Source organism: Python bivittatus, unplaced genomic scaffold (assembly GCF_059951505.1).
Source record: "Python bivittatus isolate LINGU-HERP-01145 unplaced genomic scaffold, Pbiv_v1 ctg000480_np1212, whole genome shotgun sequence".
Taxonomy (NCBI): Eukaryota; Metazoa; Chordata; class Lepidosauria; order Squamata; family Pythonidae; genus Python; species Python bivittatus.
In genome coordinates this window covers 45,995,017-46,022,296 of record NW_028277075.1, presented here as the reverse complement: position 1 = coordinate 46,022,296, position 27,280 = coordinate 45,995,017, and the positions used below count along the sequence as shown (strand labels likewise).

The 27,280-nt window shown below is 38.9% G+C and overlaps 1 long non-coding RNA gene across 6 annotated transcripts in view; it reads right to left on the bottom strand.

Annotated features, from left to right (window-relative positions):
* LOC112541787 (uncharacterized) overlaps positions 1–27,280 on the bottom strand; it is a 163,704-nt gene that overhangs the window by 79,132 nt on the left and 57,292 nt on the right. For 4 of the 6 annotated variants that reach the window (XR_015797045.1, XR_015797048.1, XR_015797046.1 and 1 more), the window contains exon 3: positions 7,101–7,148. This is a non-coding gene — a long non-coding RNA (uncharacterized LOC112541787). Of the gene's footprint in view, positions 1–1,744; positions 2,713–3,356; positions 7,149–27,280 lie in introns of those variants that run through there. The other 2 variants (XR_015797047.1, XR_015797043.1) reach the window with 2 other exon arrangements.

The following is a 27,280-nucleotide window of genomic DNA, read 5'->3' as shown; positions in this document are numbered from 1 at the left end:
CATGTCTGTTTGTGAGTGTGAATTGCAGAATGCTGAGCACATTCATGAACTAGCAATTGAATGCAGGTGATACACATACCAGCCAGTTACAGACTGGTTAATGCATCTTAATTCCAATTCAGATTATTGTCTGGGAAGTGCAAATGAGGTTACCCATGAAGAAAAAATAAAATTCTATCTGTAACTTCCAATACAATCCTTAAAAGAATGTTTTGATTTTTTGAACCATCATTTCACACTTTGCATTCTTTTATAATAGAATTATTCAGAGTTGCCTAGAAGTTGTGAGATATAGACTTGGATTTATATCCTTTTCTTGTATCTTCATGTTATATTGAAGACCTCCTGACTTGAATGCTATCAGTGTGAAACCAAAGCTAACACAAGCCTGTCACTAAATAGTTACGTTATGAAGAACCTGGCATTTTTGTCAAGCACACAGGATCCTTCTTGTGTCTATAATTGGAGTTCATGTCAGCTGAGGATACTGTTTGCTAAAGAGAAACTTTTCTAGCTGTGGCTGCATTAACTCCTCTTGGGAAGAAACCACAAACATTTATTTGAGTATGGACCGAATAAAACATATTGCTAAAGGACATGAAACTTCTTTATTTATTCTCAAACTCACCGAAGTAAAGAACTGAGCATTGCCTTATTGTCCCTAAATTAATATCACAATCCACTATCAAATGGTGCTCCTTTGGAAATATTTGGGAGATTTTTCCAGCTCAAATACACAGCCCCACCAAAGTGGGCTGAATATGAATCTAAGGCTTTTTGTTTATGGCTGCACTGAAGTGTTCACCAACAGTTGTTAATCCAGGATTAAACTATACTAGCATAATATTGGTGCCCCTATTGGCTATCTGTACGCTGCCACAGGCATGGTGCAGGTACATATGCTGTTCTTATTTACAGTGCACAGGGCATGTTAAGGACAGGGAATTATGGACTACCCTGACATTGTTTCCCACCTTTCCCATTGAACATCACTGAACAGCAAGAGCACATTCATGAATCACTCCGCTTAATATAAGACACATCTGGGAAGGAGGTGAATTTTGACAGTCGGCTAGACCATCAGGCTTAATCATAAAAAATGTTGATTTTGTGCAAGTGTTTGGCCTGGGTGCATTCAAAGACAACACAAACTACACTTCCTGTAGTTTTTGTGTTCAGTCATGTTACTTTCTTTTGTACAGGGGAACAATAATAGCAATCTTCCCATAATCAAGCACAAATGTATTCGCTCATTCAGCAAGTTGAACAGTCATTCCATAAGAAGCCCTATCCATATTTTACTGTAATGTGCTCTACATGGGGCTGCCCTTGAAGAGTATCCAGAAGCTTTAGCTGGTGCAGAATGAGGCGGCGCAAGTAGTTATGTGTGCTCCTAGAAGAGCACCTGTTACACCTCTGCTTCACAAGCTGCATTGGCTGCCAGTTTGCTTCCAAGTCCAATTCAAGATGCCAGTTTTGACCTTTAAAGCTCTTCATGACATGGTCTGGGTTATCTGAGGGACCACCTCCCCCTGATCACATCAGCCCACCCCATTAGATCCAGCAGGGAAGGTATGCTACACATTCCATCAGCCAGGAACATGCATTTGGTGGATCCCAGGAGGTGGGCCTTCTCTGCCATGGTTCCCTCCTTGTGGAACATTCTCCCCCCTGAAGTGAGGCTCGCCCCTTCCCTGCTATCATTTAGGAAGTCCCTCAAGGCATGGTTGTATCATCAAGCCTGGGGGTCTTTGCGAACCAGAGACATTCTTAGATGGCTCCAGTATGATTGATATTCTGCATTCTCGGTGGGGTTTGTATATTTTAAAATTTGAAATTTTTAAACTTTTTGATAATCTTGCATTTTAATAATCACTTTTTTACCTTTTATAATGATTGTTTTTATCTATTTGTTATTTTATTCAGTTGTAGTACAATGCCCAGAGACACTTTGTTTGAGATGGGCAGCTACATAAATGTGATATACATACATACATACATACATATATAATATTTTAACAATTTTTCAGTTACACACTATTTATGCCTGAAGCATTACCATTTCAACATTTGCAAAGTATTTATTTCTTTTTCACTGTTTTTTCTTGGACACTAATATTTATAGCATTTTTTTTAATTCCACTTTTCAGCATATCACTACAACTCCCATACTAATCTCTAAAATCACCTTCCAGCATTTTGTAACTTCAGTTTCATCCTACATCATTTATTCTTAATTCTATCTACTCTGCCAAAGACTACTTGTGCAGTCCTTTTCACCTACTTCCAAAAACTATTTTTATTTCCTCAGCATTTCCTCTGTCTCTTTGAATATTGATCATTCCTTGCTCTCTTTAAATACCTTATTGGCAATTTTCTTTTCTCTGTACACTTTATACAATATCTATCTCTTATTCTCAGTTTTTGGAGTCATCTCTCATATCCATTTCTTTTCAATTTATCATACTACCAAACATCCTTTTTTTAATACTTCAAGTTGCAGTATAATTCTTTTCACTGTGTTCCAAGCAGCTTCCACACCTTTTTCTTTGTGTCTGCTTTCCATTCATTCTGTTGGAAGACTAATCTATGTTCTAAAGACTTTTCTCAGAACTCATACTTTCCTTTCCTGCAGTTGTTCTAGTTGCATTTGAGCTTGCATTACTTTCCTCTTCTTCCTTAGCCAATTTCCACAAAAATCTTCTCCTGTAACTATAAAAAAATGGTCCATTCAACATTCAGAACCATTAATCACCCCTGTATCCTTCACTAATTATCTCAATTTTTCATCACAAACCTTCAAATCAATCATGTTTTTGTATTTCTATTCATTATTTTGCCACATGTTTTTACTCTCAAACCATGCGTTTGAAGCAAACATTTTTTGAGCACTATTCATCAGTCACCATTTTTATTCATTCATTCATTTCATTCATTAAGTCGTGCTTTTTGCTATTTATTCCTCTTACATTCCAGGTTGCACTCTTCCATGTGCTATGGTCATCATCAGATGAACCTATAAATATTGGCCTCAGCTACCATAACTTGGTCAGTTAAGATTTTCACATAATGCTAAATATGTAAACTAGATTTTCAACCTTAGTTGTACCCCTACTACATTCTGTATTCTCTACTAATGGAAAAGACAGTAACAATCATTTGGGGTTCAAGTGCAACCAAAGCTCAAGTTTATTCTAAGCTTGCTTATGCCATTCTGTGCAAGCTAGGATTTCTAATCTGGACACTATACTGCACAGCAGCCCACTCTTGCCCACCCCCACCAGCTCAAAGATATGTGCACTGTACTGTCATATATTCAAGATGAAATGTATTATTTCTAAAAGAAAGACCTGGATTGAAATTTCACAAGGCAAGATATGAAAAGAGAAAAAGTATATCGATATAATAAAAGCATATAAATAACTGGCATTCAAGAAAAAAATATGGCTAGTTGAAATAGAGTTCCATATTGCACATATAAAAAATCATTTGCCAGTTTTGAAAAATGCAAGGAATTATATATTCTTCAAAATATCACACATTGACACACGCATTCAAAGATGCTGTTAAGAAGTATTGATTATTTCTGGATCAATTCATACCCTCCAACCTGAATGACACAGATATAGACTGACATTACGCTTTTGCTCTTTTTCTATTAAAGATTTAAGACTGTAAAAGTCTTTCAAAATGCTTTCAGTTAATAGCTGAATCAAATCAATCTGGCCACTATTGTTCCTTATTTTTCATTTTCTGCATATATTCTCAAAATATATATTTTTTCATTCCTTTAATATTTCTATGGCTGTCTGTAATACTTTCCATTATTTTCCTTCTTCCATTTTTCTCTTCCACAAAATGCTTTTATGTCTTCCAAGTCTCAAGACTCATTATGGTAGTGTTAGTGTTAACATTTAACTAACTGTTTTTTAGCCTTGTATGCCGCCCAGAGTCACTTGTTTGTGAGGTGGGCAGCTATATAAATTTGACAAATAAATAAAGAAAGAAATGTTAGTATTACATCCCTTTATAGGAGCATTTTTTTTCAGTCTCTCACTGAAGGCAGGGCATAGATCTAAATATCTTCCCCACAGGCCCAGTTTTTATAAATTAGCACATATTTGCAGATTCAGGTACCAGATTTTTCAGTTCCTTTGAAACCTGAAATAAACCAGGTTCTTGAGTAATACGTTTGTATCTTTAGAGGGAAGTTGTTCACACTATTCTTTTTCTACTACTTCTACTACTACTCAGGCTCCTTACAATTTACACATATTGCTTTGCCTGTCCACAAAGCCATGGGTTGGCAATATGATCCCTCCCACAAACCACTTCCAATCCATAACCAATCTGGTACATCCCCTGCAAAAACCTTCCATACACAACTATTGAAAAATGGCAGTATGGTTTCACACTGTATCCAAACAGAAAAGAAATTAAAATGTAATGCAAGCTCTCTTATAGGCTTCATGTGATTTAAAAAGCAGATACTCCTCTAAATCCATGGCAAAAAATAACATAGATTTCCTACCATTTATATATATAGCATAATCAGTGGCCACTCAAAATTCCCTACCTTGAAATGTACTAAGGGCAAGTTCATCATTCACTGTACTAATAAAATAAAATAAAAGTTGAAAATAAATAACCCGTGCAACATAATTTATTTTTCTTTTTACGTATCACACTATTCAGGAGTAGGCATACAGTATCTGGACTGCAAAAATCCTGTTGACAAAGTAAACCTGCAGTGAGGTGGGTGGTGACAAATTTGAAATATAAATAAATAAATAAAGTAGGATTTTCTGTTTCTCTCTGCTGCCATCTAGCCATCATCCAGATTTTGGCAGCCTAGATATGGTAGGCCTAGTCAATAAACTATGTGTGGAGGAAACCAAGGCTAAGTATATCAGCCCCAAGCTGCAACATCCTCACATCTCTGTTATACCTTAAACCGTGTTTGGATGATCACTTCTTGACTGAGCAAGCTGAGATAAATGCAATCTTTTGAGCCATGCATGCCACATCTTCTTAGTTGAAAACTTCCTGGCTTATTTATTGTTAACTAAGTGTCCTCACTCCATCTATATCAGGAAACTGTTCTAAACTTAGTAAAAAACATTCTAATTTAGACATTCAAGGAATCTGGTTGACTGAAGATGTTCTGTCTCAGTCACAATGCACCAAGAGTGCCAATGAGCTAAGACACATCCTTTCATGTGATGTTTAAGCAACAAGTTTCACTTACATCAGTTGTTATTAGAGAGAGGTTTCATCTCTCCTTGGAGAGAAACTTGGTGTGTTAATCTTGAAAATGTTCTAAAGGTTTTGTATCTGGCTTTTAGTGACCAGTAGCTATTTTGGCTGGATAGGAGCATTTTATATTTTCTTTTTCATGTGCTCTTTGTTTGTACATGTCTTAATTTTCTGCCACTGTTTGTTGTTGTTTGTCTAAAAAAAGATCCAAACCTAAATATGCTGTTGGGAATGAAATGGATTGCTGAAAATTTCAACACTAATTCTTGCACTTTTCTTTTTTATATCTTCTCTCAAATGTAAACACAAGCAATAATGATGTAAGTTATCAAACATTACTTTTTAAAAAGCTGCCAAAAGATTGACTAGACTGAAGATGATTTCTCTCTCATGCAGGATCCAATGAACATCAAATGTCCCCCAGATCATTATTTGGTTGCAATTCTCCCCTGACAGGAAATCCCATTAGACACACGGATGAATATTTATGAAATTACCCAGTTTATTTTAGAGAGGCTTCTCCAATCTGGACATCTACCCATACGGATGTTACCAAAATTGGGATGGCTGCTTTAGATGAAAGGTAGCAGTATTCTTGATTTATTTTTGTTAATGCACATTTGAGAAGTAGGTGTTTATGTCTCTGTGCTAGTGTGTTCTAAATCCACGAGCAGAATATTAGTATGCTCACGTTACACAGACTCATGAAAAAGCTTACATGAAAAGTCATAGTCTATAAATTTACACAATGGATTATGTAAGTTTTAATATAAAACTGAAATTGTGAACCCCTTGGGAGTGATTTCTTGCCCCGGAGGTAACTCAGGAATACTTTTAGCAATGAAGTAAAACCAACAGTGTTAAAAAAAGAAAATTAATAACAAACTCCCTCTTGTAAAACTATCAGTATGAGAACAAGTTGCTGTCATGCCCACTTGATACAAAAATGCATTAATTCAAAGGGGATTGTATTTCAGGAGAACTTGAAAAGTTGATAAGAAGACTGATGGAACTAGCTTTAGGATTAAATATTAAAATTTTCTTTTCCTAAGAAAGTGATAATCTTAAGTAAAGCCAAAACTAGTTCCAAATTGCTTGTCTTTAGCATTTTTCTTTTAATTAAAATTTAGGGCACTGGTGGAAGCCTTTGGCACTGTGTCACATTTAGATTCAAGCTCAAATATCTTGAATATATCCAAAACAACCTTGAATTTTACTAATACAGGTAGTCCTTCCTTAATGACCACAATTGGGACTGGAATTTAGGTTGCTAAGAAATGTGGTTGTCACGCGAATCATCACATGACTGGACCCAATTTTATGACCATTTTTGCAGCAGTCATTAAGTGAATCACAGCAGCCGCTAAGTGAATCATGTGGTTGTTAAGTGACTCACATGGTCATTAAGTGAATCATGCAGTTCCTCATTGATTTTGCTTGCCATAAGCCGGCTAGGAAGGTTGCACATGGCGATTGTGTGACCCCGGGATGCTGCAACCATCACAAGTGTGAGCTAGTTGCCAAATGCCCGGATCGTGATTAAGTGACTGTAGGGGTGCTGCAACAATCATAACTTCAAGCACCAATTGTAAGTCACTTTTTTTAGCACTGTTGTAACTTTGAACAGTCACCAAACAAATGGTCATTAAGCAAGGACTACTTGTAACACTGCGCTGGGTTAATTTTGAAAAACAAGGATCCACTGTCATCACAACAAAGTAAAAACAAAGTACCTATGTTTTCAAATGATATATTATTTTGTTGCTGTGAATCTTACAGGAAAATATGGGAGTTGAACAGAATGGCAGTGTCTGGTTATAAGGCTAAATGTTGTTCAGAGTCACCTGAATGAATCTTCAGTGTCAGCTTTTCTTCTCCTTTTTCCAGCACAGCTGCAAAGAAAATAGCAGATATTTTTTCTTCCATTTTCAGTTAATCTCATTACCTTCCAAACATAATTAATCTTAACTACAAAGCAGATTAACTTCGAAAACAATTGGTCTTAAACTGGTCAGCTTCAATAAATGATTAATGTTTAACCACACTTCATCTTGATTCCAGAGTAATAGGAAACTGTGATTAGTTAAACATTAAATAAACATTATGATATCATAGTGGTGGTGAAGGTGGGTAGGTGAATTGTAAAACTACATCATAATTCATCTTTATATCCAGTTGGAGTTCATTCTGCATATGGATATGGAAATCCTGAGCAATTATGCCATTTATTTGTTACTGTTACTGGATATACTAAACTTTCTCACAATGTACAAAGTCATAAAACATTATCTACCTATCTGTCTGTCTATATATCTATCTGTCTGGCATTTCATTGCAAAAAAAATATTAAAAGTGCATATTGGACTCAGACAAGCCATGGTTTATTTAACCATGGTTTTTTGATAAAAATGTCATGGATTGCAGTACTGTTAAATTATACATTTTGTCTTATGATCCACAGTAGCCTCACACTCTGCATTCAGTCAGAGTCAAACAAATTTGCATTATGAATCTCTGTCCAAAGCTAATATGGGTCAAAATGCATGTTCACATGATATGTTGTGCTGAACACAACTGGTCACTAGAGATTCTCAACTGTGTTTGTGGCACAGAAATTGCTTGGACAATTTCTCCATGTTTCTCTAAGAGAGAATGAAATTCCCAAGGAATTTCTTGCAAGCAGCACTCCCAGTGGCTTTTGCCTGCAATGATATCAAATTGACAACACCATGTGATGACATAAGTATGTAAATTGCAGCAATTGTATGATGATGCTGTTTTGTCATTGCTGTCCCCCATGCACACGTAAGTGCTCTGTTTTCCTCCCCCCCTCCCCCCCTTTCATGGTATTGTATCTTGGAATTTAGCAAAAGGATGGAAAGCCAGAAAGGGTATAGGTTGCTGAAAAGAGAATTATACTAAGAGAGACAGAACAGACACGCCTGAACCTTGGCTATTTCATAACCCATTTCTCAAGAACCCCATCAGAATTTATCCAAAACTTCTACATTACATTGTCTTTCATCAAACTGAATTAGAGTGGTTTTAAAAAGTACAGGGAAATTTCTCAGCCCATCACTTTATTAAACCCCTCTCCATGGTTAACATGAACACAAGGGCTTATCCATTCACCCTGTTCCCAGCAGATTTTTCAGTCAGCTGCTCTGCATGGATGACTATAACTTCTGGTGAAAACTAACGGGCATTTGAAACTAATAAGAGTTTATTTCTACTAGAAATGATGGCCGCTCCAAATTCACATGGCATACCTAGCAGTAAAGAGGCCACCATCTGGTTGAAGAATCCCATAGAATGAGGAGAAAAAGGGAGGCTTTTGCATCCACATTAATCACTTGGAGTTATGTGAGTTTGTGAATGTATCAGGATCATACAATAAGGGTTGAAGTGCTCAAAATATGGCCTGAGCCTAATTAATATTGGGTTCTCATAAACAAATGTATAGCTATGTAATGTAAACTCTTCCCCTTAGAAAAAAATATTACTAGCTCAAGTTAGAGCAAAATTGCTGTTGCATCTCATAATAGCAGAAACTTTACAGCTATTGGCCATCCTTCGAAATTCATAAGTATTAAATGAATTCTGGCAAGACAAGAAATTGGCAGGAAATCTATTAGTGGCAGAACTGCTGACAGCTGCTCAGCAGGGTTTAGTCTTGTGGTTGATGAACTCTGGATGAAGCCTGAAGACTTCCATTCCATGCAGGCTGGCAGTCTTTGGAATATACATTGAACAGTTTTGTTCAATGAACTTCCATTCATTACAGAATTCCACTGGTTGCTATGATTAGATAATTGCATATATTACACAAACAATAGTTCTTATCAGAGGGAGATAACTTCTGATGATCTATAAAAGCGCTTTAAAGCTGCATGTGTGGTTTTATAACACTGGAGTGAAAAATTCATTCATTAAGCTCACTTGATAGGTGTTTATATTTTGGGTGGTTATTCTATGTTTGCAAATATGTCAATCAGTGCATGACTTCATGCAGTTCACAATAACTGTGATCTTGGATTTTCATCTGTACAGCTGGAGCCAATTGTGAGTGTGATTTGTACTTGTAGAAAATAGATCTACAGATGCACGTATATTCATGCACACTTTAATCCATCATAAACACTCATTTTATTAGATTGAATTAAAACAAACAAAAGAGTGTAAAGCACTGTGTGAAGAATCCCTCAGGTGCTACAAGAAGACTGACATTACTGACTATTTAGGTATTTCCATTGCTGGTATTATTGTGGCAGTAAAAGTTGTGATGACAAGTGAAATTTAATGCATTGTAATAGCAGTGTCTCATTTGAAATTCTGGCATATTATTTGTTTTATTTATATTTAAAATCTGATCGATTGATCCATTGATTCATATCAAGGATTGGTTAACATTTTACAGGTTACAGGTTTACTACAGAGGTGTAAGTACTCTCAGAAATCATTTGCAGGCACAGTCCTCAGAGGATATTATAAACCAAACTGGAGAAGATGGAAGAAGTGGTGAAGACTAACCAGAGACCTTATTTACTTCCTCAAGAGACCAGAAATTGACACAGACGTTATTAGATGTGTCTGGACATCTTAGGTATGGTGCTGCCAAAGTGACATCAACCCCAGTATGCATGCAAGCAATTTTCTCAGTGAAAAATCATATAACCTACTCAGCTCAGATGGTACTAGGGCACCAGTTGTGGCTACTAAAGGCTGTATCATTTGCCTGACAGCCCTGAAGAAACCTGAAGATCTCCACTCACAGGTTGTGGACACAGTCAGGAAGGAACCTACCTTCTTTTTCTTCCTGGTTGCCATGCCTAGCCTTTATCATTGCTCCTGCATAGACTATTTGACTGGTAGTAACTGAGCTCATACAACATGCCCTGCTCCATCCCATCAGATCTGTGTGATATATATTCTGAAGATGGTAGATCATGAGATGTAAAGATAGATTATGGATACCTTGTAAAGTTATAGATGATCTCTCTCTCCCTCTCTCTCCCTCTCTCTCTCTCTCTCTCACCTGGCCTGATCTGATCTGATCTGTTCGGACTAGTGTTTCATTTCATGCCCCTCCCCCATAAAAACAAAAGTAAAATTTGCTCTGACTAGCAAAACAAGGACAATCATGCAATTAACATGTTACAAAAATTCTACTAGGCATTTAAGATGCAGATCTGGCAAAGTGAGCAGGTTTCAGATGCCACCTGATGGGTCTCTGAAAGTGTGCCCTCTCTGTTACGGCACCTGCCCTATGGAGCAGCCCTCCTCCTAAAATATGGGCAGCGCCTACTCTTTTGGCCTTTTGCCTTCCCCCAAGGACTGAGTTTGGGATGTTAGCATGGGGGATCTGGCATGGGTGCATGTGACTAGTGGTTTTGCAGTTTTACTGAACCCCAATATAATGTTATTTGTGGGGGGGTTGGAGTTGGTTCACTGGCCAGAGTTTCTTGGATAGATGGGCAGCCACATAAATTGGATAAATAAGTAAATAATGTTTCATGCAAAATATATCTGGGAGAATCTTTCTGCAACAACAAAGTTAGAATCTTGTTTATAAATGAATGAAGAGATCCCTGGGATATTAACAAATAGCCTGGTTTGTTATAGAAACCCTAGGTAACCAAATGTCTCTGCTTTTGCATACGTGATTTATTGCATCCAGTTTACCCAAAACTTGAGGCTTGCTTCTCTTTATGAGGAATATTATGTAGATAAGTAAAGCTATTTCGTATCCAGCAAAACAGGACTCAAAAATATTTATGTGTCTCAAAGGGCAGTTTGTCCAGCAAATCCTTTATAATAGCTATTAAAGAGCTAATTCTGGGGGTACCTAAGCCAATAATTCATGCCGTGGCCTCCAGAGTGATAGTTTGTTCATATGTTTGATAAATCTGGGTAAACTGGAATTATTACACAAGGTAATGGCAAATGGGACACAAATGCACTTCTGAAAGAAATCAAACTTTCTAGTGGACAATAATCTGTGCCATTTCTCTCCCACCTTCTACCCCCATCCCATCAAACAAAATGTCCAGATAAAAAACCCTGAAACCCATACTTTGATCAAAAAAGGGAAAGTGGATTCCTGGATTATAGCTGTAACAATCTTTTTAGCAGATTGGTTGTAAACCCCAGAGAAAATCTGAGAGACAGAGGGAGGAACCTCTTAACTTTACAGAAAACAAACAAGATGTTATGCTATCTCAGGATAAGAAGTCAAACAGACTTCTGTATCCTACAGAGAAGGTTCTTCAGTGTTATTCTGACTGACTGCTACAAGTTAAAGGTTTAGATTTGTTTCTAAGCATCCTGAAAGATTGAGCTGTATTTATGTTTCATGCCGAATCAGAGAGTGACATATACTCAGGCTATCACTCTTGGTAATTTCCCTCCAGGACTCTGTAAAATAAGATTTAAACAAGTCCAGGTTACCATGGTTCCCTCTTAAATTCTGCTCCACTATTATTATTATTGAGAGGAAGTTATAGAATTTGTTAGTAAGTACTGTTATAGTTTAAGTAGCACAATACCAAGGGCAGAACTCTTTCTTATGGATTTCTTCTTATAGAATAAAAAGGAGGTGGAGAAATGGATTCACAAAAGTGCAAGGATTTAATAGAACATAATAACTTTCAGAAATACAATTTCCTTCTTTGCGGGCACCCTGAAAGCTGTATTGAAAAAGAAAACACTTATAAGCAAACCCATGCAGTACAAAACAGGCCTTAGATTGTCCCTAAAGAAAGGAATTGTAGTTCCAAAATATGTTGGGTCCAATAAACTCAGAGAATCGTGACAATTCATTTTCTTTCACCTTCTTGCTACAGTTAGCACTTTCCCTCTGTGATTCTTGTCTTCCTCTGAAATGGTCTCTGACAGTGCAATTATATACATACCTGTCCAGGAATAAAGCGGGGAGTTTATACTCGGGTCACTGTGGATAGAATTATAGATTTACTTCTTCAGCACTGATGGAAAGAGACACAGACAAAAGGGTGAGGGCCCTTGAAACCTGGTCTGTGATCCAGTGGAATCAGAGTAGTCAAAGTAACAAAAGCTTATGCCATTATAAATGTGTTAATCTTGAAGTGCCATGATGCTTAGTGCTTTTGCTGAAACTGACTGTTTTGCTGGACACAGTTAGCACAATGACATTCTCAATGAACTGAACTGGACAATATGGTTCCCAACTGTCCATATTGATATTCTGGCAGGAAGCCATTGCTCAATAATTTTGCTGTATATTGTACCTGTCAGCAAAAGGCACAGTCTCATCAGCATTTTTTTCTGTTTACACAAATAATTGTGCCTTTTCCTAGAAGGATTGTGTTTCTAGTTATAGCAATCCAACCATCAACTGCATGAGCAGCAGTGCATATTGCCAAGGTAACTCAATCCTGTTCCAGTTTGAACAACATCTCAGTGCATCATTCATTTGGCAAGACTGGGCCAACAATCCACTGCTTCAACTTACTTTTTATGGATTCCACAATGCTGAAGATTCTGCAAGCATGTAACAGGTGCTAGATAGTTTTGGCCTCGAACATCTGAATGTGAAATGCAGAGAAGAAGATCTGCAGGGCAATTCTACACTCATTTCAGAAAGTTCTGATGCAATAGCACTCAAACTTCTCAATATGCATGGAATGAGAAGGAATATATTTAAACCAACTATTTCTACTTTATGTTTCGGGTTAGAGAGAGAAAATGGAAGCACTGAGCATCTTTTATATCCCCAGTGTTTTACTCCCAGTCAGCCCCTGATTTTGAAAAACACTAGCCAGAGAAATAATTGAGGTCACAAGAGGCATTTAGTGTGGTCTTCTGCCCTCTGATGCTGGAGTCCATTCTCCAGTTTGGAGAGAGGAAACCAATCATCCTCCTGCCTGAAAAAAGGAAAATATATTATAGAACAAGATGGAAAGAGCACATGCTATCCCACAATAGGAATTAGGGTTCTGCGCAGTATCTTAGCTGTTCCTACCACTACACTCTTCTGGACAGAGAGCTCTGATGTCGTTCCTGGGATCTGTTGGAGCCACTCTCTCTCAGCTTCTACCACCACTGGGACCACTTTGGCCTTTACTTGTCGGGCAGAGTGATAATCACAAACACTCCTGTTTGTGCAGAGCGCAGCAAAAACTCCAGGAAAATATTAGCCGTGAAAACAAATACAATGCAATGTCCATTTCTTGTTTCCCAAAGAAATCCAGTCAGAAAATATATACTAACTGGTGTTTATTGATAAAAATGCAAAATTCCATAAAATGCAAATATCATACAAAATATAAAGAAAAACACATCTTCCCATATAATGTAGCATCCAAGACTTATTAGCAACACAAGCTTAACAAAATCTCTAGCTACAAGCTCTTAGAGAAGAGGTACACTACTTGGTACTTTGTTACAACTACATAGCCCATAAAACCTACATAGTGGCTAACACTAAAACAACTAACAACTACTCAGAGAGGCTGCACATTTTCCTCTCCTTGTATTATAGCTCTATGCCACCCCCACTGGGTAACTAACATACACACGCCAATAGGTGGCAGTAAATAGCACAATATACAATACACAATAACAGGTGTTTTTCACATGATCTCTGTAGTCAAAATATTATTTGTTATTGTTATAAAGATAACGGGATGAATCCTTTCCCATGAGAAAGAAAATCCTGACATTACTTTCCACATCCTCTATAGTTCCTCCTTCAGGCCCTAGTACTTCTCCAGCTTCTAATGCTCCTTCTTCCTGATGTTGCTGTCACTTGGCACTGATACATCTATTACTACCACTGTCTTCTGTTCCTTTTCTACTACCACAATGTCTGGGTGATTGGCCAGTACCTGTCTGTCCATCTAGATCTTGAAGTCCAACAGGATCTTAGCCTTGTTATTCTCCATGTCTTCTGTGGACTCTCCCACCTGGACTTTGGGGGGTCTAGCCCATACATTGTACAGATATTTCTGTACACAATGCCAGCTATTTGGTTGTGCCCCTCAGTGTATGCTGTTCCTGCCTGCATCTTACACCCTGCCACTATGTGTTCGACTGTCTCTGAGGTCTCTTTGCATAATCTGCACCTTGGGTCCTGTCTAGTGTGGTAGACCCCTGCTTCTATGGATCTGGTGCTTAGTGCCTGTTCTTGTGCTGCTATGGTCAGTGCCTCATGGCTGTTTTTTAGTCCAACCCTTTCCAGCCACTGATAGGATTTCCCAATGTCAGCCACCTCAGCTATCTATCGATGGTACATCGCATGCAGGGGCTTGTCTTGCCATGGCACTTCCTCGACTTGAACTTCCTCCCATGACTGCTGCTGCCTCAGGCATTCTCTCAGCAGCTCATCTTTGGGTGCCATCTCACTGATGTACTCCTGGATGCTCCAGGTTTCATCCAGGAAAGTGGCTTTGACACTCATCAGACCCCACCCACCCTCTTTGCAGCTGTTGTACAATCCCTGGGTATTGGACTTGGGGTGGAAACCTCTGTACATTGGAGGAGCTTCTGGGTCTTCACATTGGCAGCCTCCATGTCCTCCTTTGGCCAGCTCACTATACCAGCAGGGTATCTGATGACTGGCAGGGCATACATGTTGATGGCATGGATCTTGTTCTTCCCAATGTCAGCCACCTCAGCTATCTGTTGATGGTACATCCCATACAGGAGCTGGCTCTTCAGGACCTGTCTTATCCTTTGGTGGTACTTGGATGTTGCTGTCTTCCTTGCCTCCTCATCATGATTCCCATGTGACTGTGGAATACCAAGGTATTTATAGCTGGTCTCTATGTCTGCTATGTGGCCCACTGGTAGTTCCACCCCTACCTTTCCTCTCTTTACTACCATCCTGCCACACTTCTCCAGTCCAAATGACATCCCAATGTCCTCACTGTAGATCCGTGTCAGGTGGATCAGTGAGTCGATGACTCTTCACTCTTAGCATACAACTTGATGTCATCCATGTAGAGGAGGTGGCTGATGGTGGTTCCACTCTTGAACTTCTACCCATATCCAGTGCTTGTGATTATCTGCCTGAGGGAGTTTAAGCAGCGGGGACAGTGTATCACCTTGGTATATGCTGCAATTGATGGCCACTTGTGCGAGCTGTCTTGAGCTGACTTCCTGTGTTGTCTTCCATAGTCCCATTGGGTTCTTGAGGAAGGTCCTTAGTGCCGTGTTGACTTTGTATAGTGCCAGGCATTCACAGATCCATGTGTGTGGCATTGAGTTACTTTCCTGCAGTCAATCAAGGCTGTGCTCAGATTGGTCTGCTTAGAACTTGAGTCTTGAGCAACTGCTCTATCCATGAGCAACTGGTGTTAGGGTTAGGATGCCTGATAGAACTTTCCATGTTGTGGGGAGGAAGGTTATTGGCTGGTAGTTGGATGCTGCTATTCCCTTGTGAGAGTCTTTCATGATCAGCACTGTCTTTCCTTGTGTTAGCCATGTGGGTGGGAGCCTGCTGCTGGCAGGTAGTTCATCTGTACTGCTAGGCATTCATGCACTGCTGTTAGTTTCTTTAGCCAGTAGGTATAGATCATGTCCGGGCCAGGTGCTGTCCAGATCTTCATGTTCTTGACCCGCTGTTGGATGTCTGCTACCGTGATTGTGACTGGTTCCTGTTTTGGGTGATTGCTGTCGTCTGCTTTCAGGTCCTGCATCTACTTTGCACTGGTGTTATGTGTCTTCTCTTTCTCCCATATGTTCTTCCAATACTGTTCAGTTTCCACTGTTGGTGGCTCTGCTGTTACTGTGTGGTTGCACTGCAGCTGGGAGTACACTTTGGATGGAGCTATTCCTAATGCAGCTATTAGGAAACTTTGGATTCAAACACATTGTCAAAGTGAGTTTTCTTTGATCCTTAGCAAAAGTATTTTTAAATGCAAGTTTAAGGACTTAAAAAAATATATTTTGGGGGGAAATAAACAGGATTATTAGAACTTTGATTATGGAAAGTTGCAAATAGACTAAGGATCCAGATGGATTTGAAATAACATTTTGGAATTCATTAATTCATGGGAAAATGCTTTTGTTTTGAATTCTTAAAAAAAAAAATGATAGGATGGGACTTTGAAGGTTGGACATTAGAGGGAACCAGAAGGAATTAAAGATTACAATTAAAGGAGAAGAACACTTAAATTTGACTTACTAATACACAATGAAGCAAAATATTTTAACATTGGACATATTGAAGGATATGTTATACAAGAGGAACAAGTTTTACCTGACAAGATTGAGACTGATCTGAAAGTGGATTTAAAAATGTCAGGCTATAAGAATGATATGGAAAAAGATGCTACACTGGACATACAAAAGAAATCAGCTGATGTCCTAATAATTAAAAGGGTTATACTGTCCAAATAACAAATCAAGAGATAATTTATACAAATAACAAATTGGGATAATTTTCCTATATTGGAATTACAGAAAAGGCTTGTTAAAGCTTTGAAGAATTTTGTGAGAAGGGACAAAGAAAAAGTGAAAAGAAATCAAGTTCTAGGACATAATTTGAAGGACTAAAGATCAAGATTGTTAAAAGTAAAAGGAAGGAATATAAAGTTGGCTTATTTGATTAAAGTTAAAATAGATATGTTGTTATCTCTGGTAACCCTTAATGGAATTTTGCAGATCAGGACTGAAATGACAAGGCTTTAAGGATTTGTTTATAGAAAAGAGATGGGATATGGAAAGAAGAAATCATTTGTTGTATTTTAAGAGAAGGTCATAAGTTACTAAAATTGTCTTTGTTTTTGATGAAGAGGAAGTCATTTCTTTATATATCATATCATTGCTGCTGTTCCAACGACACATCAGTAAAATCCAGCTCACTCATATTCCCTCTATGGAAAGGGAGCCTGAAATATTTGTTGGAGGCTTAAACATTCTCTCTGTGCCTGTGAGTATTCTGAGAGCAGGAATCAGACCTGAGTAATAATTAGTGAAGCAGGTTTTATAGCAGAAAGGAGATTTATTTATAGAAAATACATGAAAGGAATAGTCAAAGCCTCGAACCTAGCTAACTACATCTATCAGAAGGAAAGTTCAAGAACATGTGCTCTGTATATGCATACCTGGGAAGAAAGGCAGAAGGAAGTGATCTCAAATTAGCAATTACTTAGACAAAGAGAGGCAAAGTGTACAAAGACACAACTCTATCTAAATCCCAAAGAGAGACAAAGTGTACAAGGACACAACTCTATCTAAATCCCACTGCCACCTTCCAACCAGTAGATCATGAAGTGCAGAAGAATCAGTGCCTTTGGATTTTGTACCTCCAACAGTATTTCTGAACTGTGAACATCTGCTCCAGAATCCTTGAATGGAGGGACTTCTGGAGTAGTATGAGATATAGTATAAAAAGTTCAAAGGAAAGGGTGATGGAAGAAGGGAGCATCATCTTTTTCATTCTTTCAGTGAAAGATGGCTGGATTTCAGGCCTTTCCAGAAATAAGTAAACCTTCTATGTTATAATAAATTTAAATTCATTATGGCAAATTTGCATGAATGAGCAGGGTGAAGATAATATCAAGGTATTAATTTTGATGTTAGATAGAGATCGAGATCGAGATATAGAGATAGAGATATTTGGTACTCTCAGTGAAGAAATTTCATCCGCCTGGATTTCCCACACTTTTCTAAAACTCTAGTAATTCATCCATCATAAAAATTCATCACTGAACTGCAAGGTCTTGTATAATATTCCCTGCTGCACTGATTTAAACAAATGGCACAATAGTTTCCCATTTTATTTGTAACAATCATAACGCTAACAAGAAACAAGTGCCCCATTTTCACAAAATTACGGTGCTGTTTGTCACCACCACTGGAGCTGGATTTTAAAGTGGTATTGTTATAAGAAAATAAAATGAAGACAGTAAAAGTCAATAAATTGAAATTACTCAAAATAATCCCTTTTGCAGATCTGGTTCAAAATTATATTTTGAGTGCAAATTGTTACAGAGAGATGTTAAATGAACAGTGAACTGAAAAAGGTTATTTAAGAAAATCAAACAGAAAAAAATGAGGGGGGGCTAAACAACTGAATATACACAACAAGGAAAACATGCAGAAATGCTTTTTGCATTAGCTGGCTGTATTTACACATTTTTGGATAGTACTCTTAAGCCAACCTAACTTAAATGAGGAGCCAGTTTGATGTAGTGGTTAAGGTATCAGGCTAGAAACTAGGAGACTATGAGTTCTAGTCCTGCCTTCAGCATGGACCAGCTGGGTGAGCTTGGGCCAGTCACACTTTTTCAGCCTTAGGAAGCAGGCTATGGCAAACCACTTCCAAAATCTTGCCAAGAAAACTGCAGGGACTAGTCCAGGCAGTCACCAGGAATCAGAAACTAATTTGAAGGCAAACACACACACACACACACACACACACACACACACAGACAACTTACATCACAAAGCCTACTACTAGTTCACAAGTAGAAATGTTGGAACTGACTTTTGAGAGAGTAGAAATGTTGGAATTGAGAAATGTTGGAATTCCAGGAAGGAGGTGTTCATACCAATAAATTAATATACCATCCTTCCCCAACCTGAGTCTGCCTCTTGTATTGGACTACAACTCGTCAGTAACTATTGTATTTGGGATTGAGGGTAATTTTAATCCAGCATGTCTGAATGGCACCATGTTGGAAAACTCTGCATTGTACCATTGTAGATGCAGTGTCCTCATACAATGTGCTTTGTGAACCAAGCACAGAAGACACCTGGGCAGATGTTTTTGAGTACACAAGTTTAAGACACTGGATATGGGGATATGCTATACTGAGACAAGCACTGGAGACCAAATTAAGCATGAAATCAGATTTTATGTTTATTCCATACAAGGGAGAGGAGGAGTAGATGACAGAAGACAAATAAGAAGTTATATAGTTTCCCCTTGTCATTCTGGGTGGAGGGCTGGAGAACCCAGTTAGGTTACTACAGGAGCTGCATTGGCTGCTGATTTGCTTCCGGGCCTAATTCAAGGTGCTGGTTGTCACCTTTAAAGCCCTACATGGCTTGGAGCCAGGTTATTTGAAGGACTGCCTTTTCCTAGTTTCATCTGCCCGACCCACCAGATCAGGGAAGCAGGGTATGTTATGGATCCTTCCTATTAGGAAGTCCAAGAAGGGACCAAGAAGAAGGGCCTTCTTCATGGTGGCTCCCTCCCTGTGGAACATCAACCCTGCAGAGATAAGACTGGCCCCCACCTTGATGCTCTTCTGCAAGGCCCTAAAGACATGGTTTTGCCAGTGGGCCTGGGGATCCTAGGTCAAGCCGGAGCCCATCAAATGGCTAGTGTAAATGTACTGTTGTTGCCAGAGGTATGTGGGGGTGGGTGGGGGTGCAGTGGGTTTTGTATTTGGGATTTTTATTCTTGTAAGCCACCCAGAACCACCATGAGTGAGTTGGGCAGCTATATAAATTGCTTAAATAAATAAATAATATTGCTATAGGGATCCAACCAGACAGCACCTATGAAAGGTATTACTTTAGGTGAACATAAACTTATGTATTCCCACTCCCCTACTCTATAAATTGGAGTGTCATTGGATAAACTACTGGATGTCACAAAGCTGTGGCAAGGAACATTTATACAGATTCCCTTCTTCTTTCCTTGTTAGGTGATTCATGCTGGACAACAGCTTCAGACAGCTATTTCAAGTACTAGACCTGTGAGTTCAGTGTGCTATGGGCTCATATTCAATGTATATGCTGAATATATATTTAGGGAAGCTGGAATTTGAATTCACAATATGCCATCACTGCAAAAGAAATGTCAGTAACTGCAATTTTAGACTGCATTGATGAAAGTATAGTTTCCAGATCATGGAAAATAACAGTTCCACTTTATTCTGTGTTAGTCAGACCTCACTTTAGATATTGAGTACAGTGCTGGATACTACACCCTAAGATTGATTAGAAACTGGAAAAAAAAATAATAAGGATGCTCAAGGACTTGAAACTAAGACCAAGAATGGCAGATTGAAGGGGAGGATGTTTAGCTTGAGAAGAGAAGATTGAAGGAAGAATGGTAGTGTTATTTGAATAGCTGAAAGGAAATCACATAGAAGAAGCTGTAAACCTATTCTCCATTTTGTTCTGGATGTCATACCAGAAGTTATGGGAAATTCTGACTGAACATTAGAAGAAGCGTACAATCTGGAAGAGCAATTCAACAGCAGAAGCAATTCTCCCAAGAAATGGTGGGCTCCCATTCAGTGCATCAATTCAGGCAGAACCTAGACAACTATCTGCTGAGCATGCTTTTGTCTGGATTCCTGCAGTGAGTTGGGGTTGAACTCAGTGGCCTAAATTGCTCTTTCCAATTGTGTGATTCTATGTTGTATGAGTGCTGCTTTTGGTATGCTATCTGTAAAAACAGGATAACATCCTGAAAGACTTTTTCCCTGTAAAGAATCCTAAAAAATCCTAACAAAACCAGTCCTTGATCATGTGTCGGGGCTGTTCCTGGTTTTTGCAAAGTATGGTTTGAAAATTGCCTATACGTGCTGGCATGCTGGTCTGACTGGGCCATAGTGAAACATAGAAAATTAATATGTATTCTGCAGGAAGTTACAGTTCCACACTATCCCTTCCAAGTCTCTGAAAAGCTATCAAGCCTACCCAGCTTTATTTTTCTTACCAAAAATTCTGGAAAAGAGAAAGATCTATTGCTGGTTTCCAAATTATTTTATTATTAAAATCCCTGGGATTCAGGATATATTTCTCACTGCAAAGAGAGAAGCCTATTTGAGAGGCCTATTTCTTTCTATGCATAATAGCATAATATATCAAATTATCTTTGCTTAGGCACAATAAATAGAATACCATTTTGCCTAAATGTAACAATGCAATTGGATTTTAAGTATTAATAAAAAAAAATTGAAGGCCCAAAGAATATATTTTTTAAAAAAAATTGGAAGCAGTACACAAATGTTGCAGATGGATGGATGGATGGAGTGGACAAGAAGTTGTGGCGCTAGGCATGAGGAATTCCTTACTACTGCTTAAATTCATGTAACCCAACAAGATGGCATCTCTATACTAAAACTAGCCAGGAAGCAGTTGCTATGTAAATATAATGGATACCTCTCCCTGGGCTATTGCAGCAACAGTCCACAGCTTTCCAGAGTAATATTGCCAGATTTTGTAGAATTTACACTGTTTTAAAAATCACACACACACACACACACACGCACGTCTCTCTCTCTCTCTCTCTCTCTCTCTCACTGTATATGTATATATGTTTATGTGAATGTGTATATGTATATGTATAGATACATACAGCATGAGAGCCAGTTTGGTGCAGTAGTTAAGGTACCAGGCTACAACTGGGAGCCCAGGAGTTCTAGTCCCACCTTAAGCATGGAAGCCAGCTGGGTGACCTTGGGCCACTCTCTCCAAGCAATAGAAAGAAAGCCATGGTAAACCACTTCCCAAAATGTTACCAAGAATACTGATTTATCCAAACCATCTCCAGAAGCCCTCCCCCCCCCAAAATAAACCATAATATATGCATGCATGGATGCATACTACGCAAGCTGAATGAATGATTTTTCTCTCAGACCTGGAAATTGTCATTATGGCTATATAGTAGCACTGTTACTCCCACAGTCTGGTGCCTCTGTATACTTAAACTGCACCCATCGTATCATAAGTGGCTGTTACACTAGCCTGACCCTGTATGGTGACAGGTAGGGAAGAATGCCTTAGGGGATAGATACCTACTTCATTGGGCACAAGAAGTTTCCATCCAATAACCTTCACCCTGTGCTTGCTATTTATTTATTTGGTTATTTGTCTGTTTGTTGTTTATTAATCATTTCACAGCATTTACCACCTGCTGACATCCCAAAGGCTCTGAGCAGCCAACAGCAAGATAAGATTGAAACAGGGTAAGATTAAAACCAAAATAGAAATAATGTAAGAAAATAATACAGTAGTAAGAACTGCCATGGGCAAAGGTCTGTGGGAACAAGACTATTTTAATTATTTTCTAACACTGAGCAACACCCAGGCCATTCAGACCTCTGGGGGAAGAGTGTTGATGAGAGAGAGGCAATGACCAAGATCCAGTTGGTACTCTCAGCATGCCCTCTGTTGATGACCTGGCAGAATGGGCACATTTCAATTTTCACAAGGCATTACTTACGTATCTTGGCACTGTACCATTTAAAGGTAATAGCCAGCACTTTGAATTGATCCTAGAATTCATCTGGAAATCAGCACAAACCACACCAGATTGGTATTATTCTATACAGGTGGGGTTGAGCTGTCAACAATCTTATCACCACAGTTTCCACCAGCTAGGTTCATCTGCAGAGATAATCCAATGCAAATCATGTTCCCATCATCCAGTACAGTGATGATCAAGGCATAAGTTATTTTTTCCAAGTCATCCTGATCCAGGTAAGGTCATAACTGCCAAACCTAGCCACAGCTGAGTGAAAGCTGCATTGGTCACAGCTTTTACCTGCTGCTTGAGCAGAAGCTGGATGTCTAGGACACCCATCACAAATCATCTAGAATTACTACCAGGACTTGCAAATTCATTTGGTATACCTGTAGGAGTTTTATGCTGCCAGTTTTCCCTAAAAGGGCCCAGAGTATCCTGAATAAGGCCACTGGATGAAAATCGACAGTTGGATAAATTTAAGAAGAATGGATGCTTTGCCACACTTATCACCACTGTGTAGGCCCAAACATGAGCTCTTACTAGTTTGGTCATGTTCACTTCTGGTTTTCTGCTACTGTTGCTCTATGTGGTTTTTCATTTGCTTAATTTCTGTCAAGTCAGAACCCCACCAGGTGTTCTTTGGGATTGTAGAATGAGCAAAAGCAATATTGTTCAGTGTTCTGGCTATTTCTGTATTCCACAGACAGACCAGGCATGAGATGGAACTGCATTCCAGATTGTTGGGAAAGTTTCAAAGTACTCTATGAAAAACATCCAGATCTATTAAGCATGTGGGACAGACCATCCTAATATGTCACCAACACTCCAGAAGTCCAGGGCATCTATGGCCCACACTTTAATGCGGAAATATTCTGACCACAGCAAAGGATGGATATCAGTGTCCTTCATGTCTGATCTGCTCCAAAATAAAGACCACATCCAACATATGACTTCTAATGTGAGTTGTACCCACTATTACTTATAACAAGCCCATGGTCATCATGGAGGCCATAAACATTGGATCTGTTTCTCATGGTATAGAGAGTGAAGTCACCTAAGACTTAAAGCCTCAGGAACCTCAACACCAGCCTTGAGACAAGATTCAGAAGTTCATGGAGGGCCACAGCTGGACAATTACACAATCAATAAGAGCTTGACCTTCACTAACCCACATGTATTTTAGACAGCTACTAACTATAGTCCAAGATTGTCCCCAACTTGTTATCTCCTTGATGGAATGGACTAGTTTTGTTTGTATGTATCTCAGCATGTAAACCAGCTTGAATTTAAAGATGTCCCTGAATAGGGAAAAAAAAAAATCTGTTTGACCTGTCAGATAGAAGGATGGGGAAAAAACTAGGCTGCTTGTCATGGAGTCTCAAAGACTGGGAGCAAATATCAAGCAAGCTCTTGTTTCAACCAACTGTATCTCGAGTGATGATGGGACTTATTAAAGAGACTCTCCTGAAGATTTTAATATCAAGGAAAATTATATGGCAGAATGCAACCTTTCAAAACAGCTTGGTCCCCAATCAGTAGGCTTTTGTAAGATCATTACCAGAACTTTGAATTGTGCCCAGAAACAGAGTATTTATCCAGTGAAACCACTGAACCAAGGGAATCACATGCTCTTGTTAATTGGCTTCAGTCAATAGACTATCCACTGCATACTAAGCTGGTTCAGATTTCCAATCTGTTTTCAAATACAGCTCTGCTTAGAACAAGAAACAAATAACTTGTATTTAAAAGTTGTGTCACCATGGCAGATGTTTACTACATTGTGTTTATCTTTCAGCATCATGGTATCACTTCAGAACTGGTCCAACTGTTATTTTCTTGAATTAGACTTGCAGTTATAGAAAGAAATAAGCACTACTATGGAAAATCTAGGCTACTATAGTTGTGCTTGCTAAATTTTAATTGAAATCTAGGCTGGTGAATTGCTCCCAGCCATTATTTAGAGAAAGCAATTACAGCCAGTTGCAGTTTATAAGACATCCTTCTCTCATTATGATCTTTGCAGGGACCCTACAGCTAGCTAGAGCAGGAGAGTTTTCCAAAGCATTTTGATACTGAGGAGTAATTTCATGGAGTACGTTCTCTGCTTCCCTTCCTGGGATTCTGAAAACAAGGCAGCATTGTCAACTGAAGCATTATTTCTTTATCTCTGTGAACCACAAAATAGATATCTGTATTTGCGTGTGTGTGTGAAAACTAAACTAAAAATTATTTTTATTTTGTGCTTAGGAATAAGGCAAACCACTACCAATTCACAAGTAGCATTAAGGGAAGAAGAAAAGCAACCTGCAATTACCTCCCAAGGATGCTAATAGCAGATTTTTTTTTTTTTCCCTATCACAAATTTCCGCATGGAGTTGTGTTTTATTTTGAGACTGTAGCTGGGGCAAGAACAATAAGGAAGATTGCTGTTGAGATTCTCTTGAGATGAGATTCTCTTCTATCTCACTGAAGCTCTAAATGAAAACTTTTTGCAGGAGGGGGTCTCATGCCAAGCATTACATTAAACTTTAGACATGGAACACGCCAAGCAGCATGTAGTAGTTGATTTGGTAGACTTCTCTGGTGAATTAAAATGCATAGGGGGGAAGAAGCATGACTCTTACTTTGATGATGCATGTTTGCATATGCCAGTCCTTGTGAATGAAACAGAGTTTATGGCTTTGCTTTTCTGAATTTACACAAACACACACACATATGTATGTACTGTAAGTATGTGTGTGTATGTGTATTTGCAAAGTATTCAGACCCCCTTCATTTTTTTCAATTTTGTTATGTTGCAGCCTGATACTACAATCGTTCAAATTCTTTTTTTTTCTCATTAATCGACACTCAGTACCCCATAATGACAAAGTGAAAACAGAATTTTAGAGATGTCTGTAAATTTATTAAAAAGGAAAAACTGAAATATCACATTGGCATGAGTATTCAGACCTTTTACTCAGTGCTTTGTTGAAACACCTTTGGCAGCAATTACAGCCTCGAGTCTTTTTTGGTATGACGTGACAAGTTTTGCACACCTGGATTGGGGGATTTTCTGCCATTCTTCTTTGCAAATCTTCTCAAGCTCAATCAGGTTGGATGGGGACCATCATTGGACAGCCATTTCCAGGTCTCTCCAGAGATGTTCAATAGGGTTCAAGTCAGGGCTCTTGCTGGGCCACTCTAGGACATTCACAGAGTTGTCCCTAAGCCATTCCTGTGTTGTCTTGGCTGTGTGCTTAGGATCGTTGTCATGTTGGTGACCTTCGGCCCAGTCTGAGGTCCTGAGCGCTGTGGAACAGGTTTTCATTGAGGAGTTCTCTGTCTTTTGCTCCATTCAGCTTTCCCTCAACCCTGACCAGTCTCCCAGTCCCTGCTGCTGAAAAACACCCCCACAGCATGATGCTGCCACCACCATGCTTCATTGTTGGGATGATATTGGGCAGGTGATGAGCAGTGCCTGGTTTCCTCAAGACATAACGTTTAGAATTGAGGCTAAACAGTTCAATCTTGGTTTCATCAGACCAGAGAATCTTGTTCCTCACAGTCTAAGAGTCCTTCAGGTGCTTTTTTGCAAACTCCAAGCAGGCTTTCATGTGTTTTGCACTGAGGAGATGCTTCTGTCTAGCCACTCTGCCATAAAGCCCAGATCGGTGGAGGGCTGCAGTGATGGTTGTCCTTCTGGAACTTTGTCCCATCTCCACACAGGATCTCTGGAGCTCAGTCAGAGTGACCATTGGGTTCTTGGTCACCTCTCTTACTAAGGCTCTTCTCCCCCGATTGCTTAGTTTGGCCAGGCAACCAGCTCTTGGAAGAGTCCTGGTTGTGCCAAACTTCTTCCATTTGGAAATTATGGATGCCACTGTGCTCTTGGGAACCTTCAGTGCAGCAGAATTTTTTTTGTAGCCTTCCCCAGATCTGTGCCTTGCAGTAATCCTGTCTCTGAGCTCTGCAAGCAGTTCCCTTGACCTCATGGCTTTTGCTCTGGTACAGTATGCATTGTCAGCTGTGAGGCCTTCTATAGAGAGGTGTGTGCGTTTCCAAATCATGTCCAATCAATTTAATTTACCACAGGTGGACTCTAATCAAGGTGTAGAAACAGCTCAGCAACGATCAAGAGGCACCTGAGCTAAATTTCAAGTGTTGTTGCAAAGGGTCTGAAAACTTATGTCAATGTGATATTTCAGTTTTTCCTTTTTAATAAATTTACAGACATTTCTAAAATTCTGTTTTCACTTTGTCATTATGGGGTACTGAGTGTACATTAATGAGAAAAAAATGAATTTGAATGATTGTAGTATCAGGCTGCAACATAACAAAATTGAAAAAAGTGAAGAGGGTCTGAATACTTTCCGAATGCACTGTGTGTGTGTGTGTGTGTGTGTGTAAAGCTATGAACATAAGATGAGTTCTCCTGGATCTGATTAAAGGCCTACCTTGCTCAGTCTCATGTACCCTACGGTGGCTGAACAAATGCATTTGGGATGCCTACAGTGAAAATGTGAAGGCAATTGTCAATTCCCATTGCTGTGTCTTGTTGCTAGTATTCAGTGGCAGATTGCCTCTGCACCTAGCTGTGACACTGACCAATTTCAAATTATCAGTCTTGCTTCAGGTCTTTTACTTAGAGATACTTGCTTTTAAAAAGCTGTGCAAATGTATAAGACTTTTCACTAAAAGTTTGAAAAAGTTCAGCAGATTCTTTCAGGTAATGAAAATAGGTTGAGGCATTCATTCTGGCACCTTGGGTATCAAATAACCAAGATTTAGATGTCCATTTTGGGATCTGCTTCACAAAAATAGCACAGAAATGAATCACACATTGCTTTT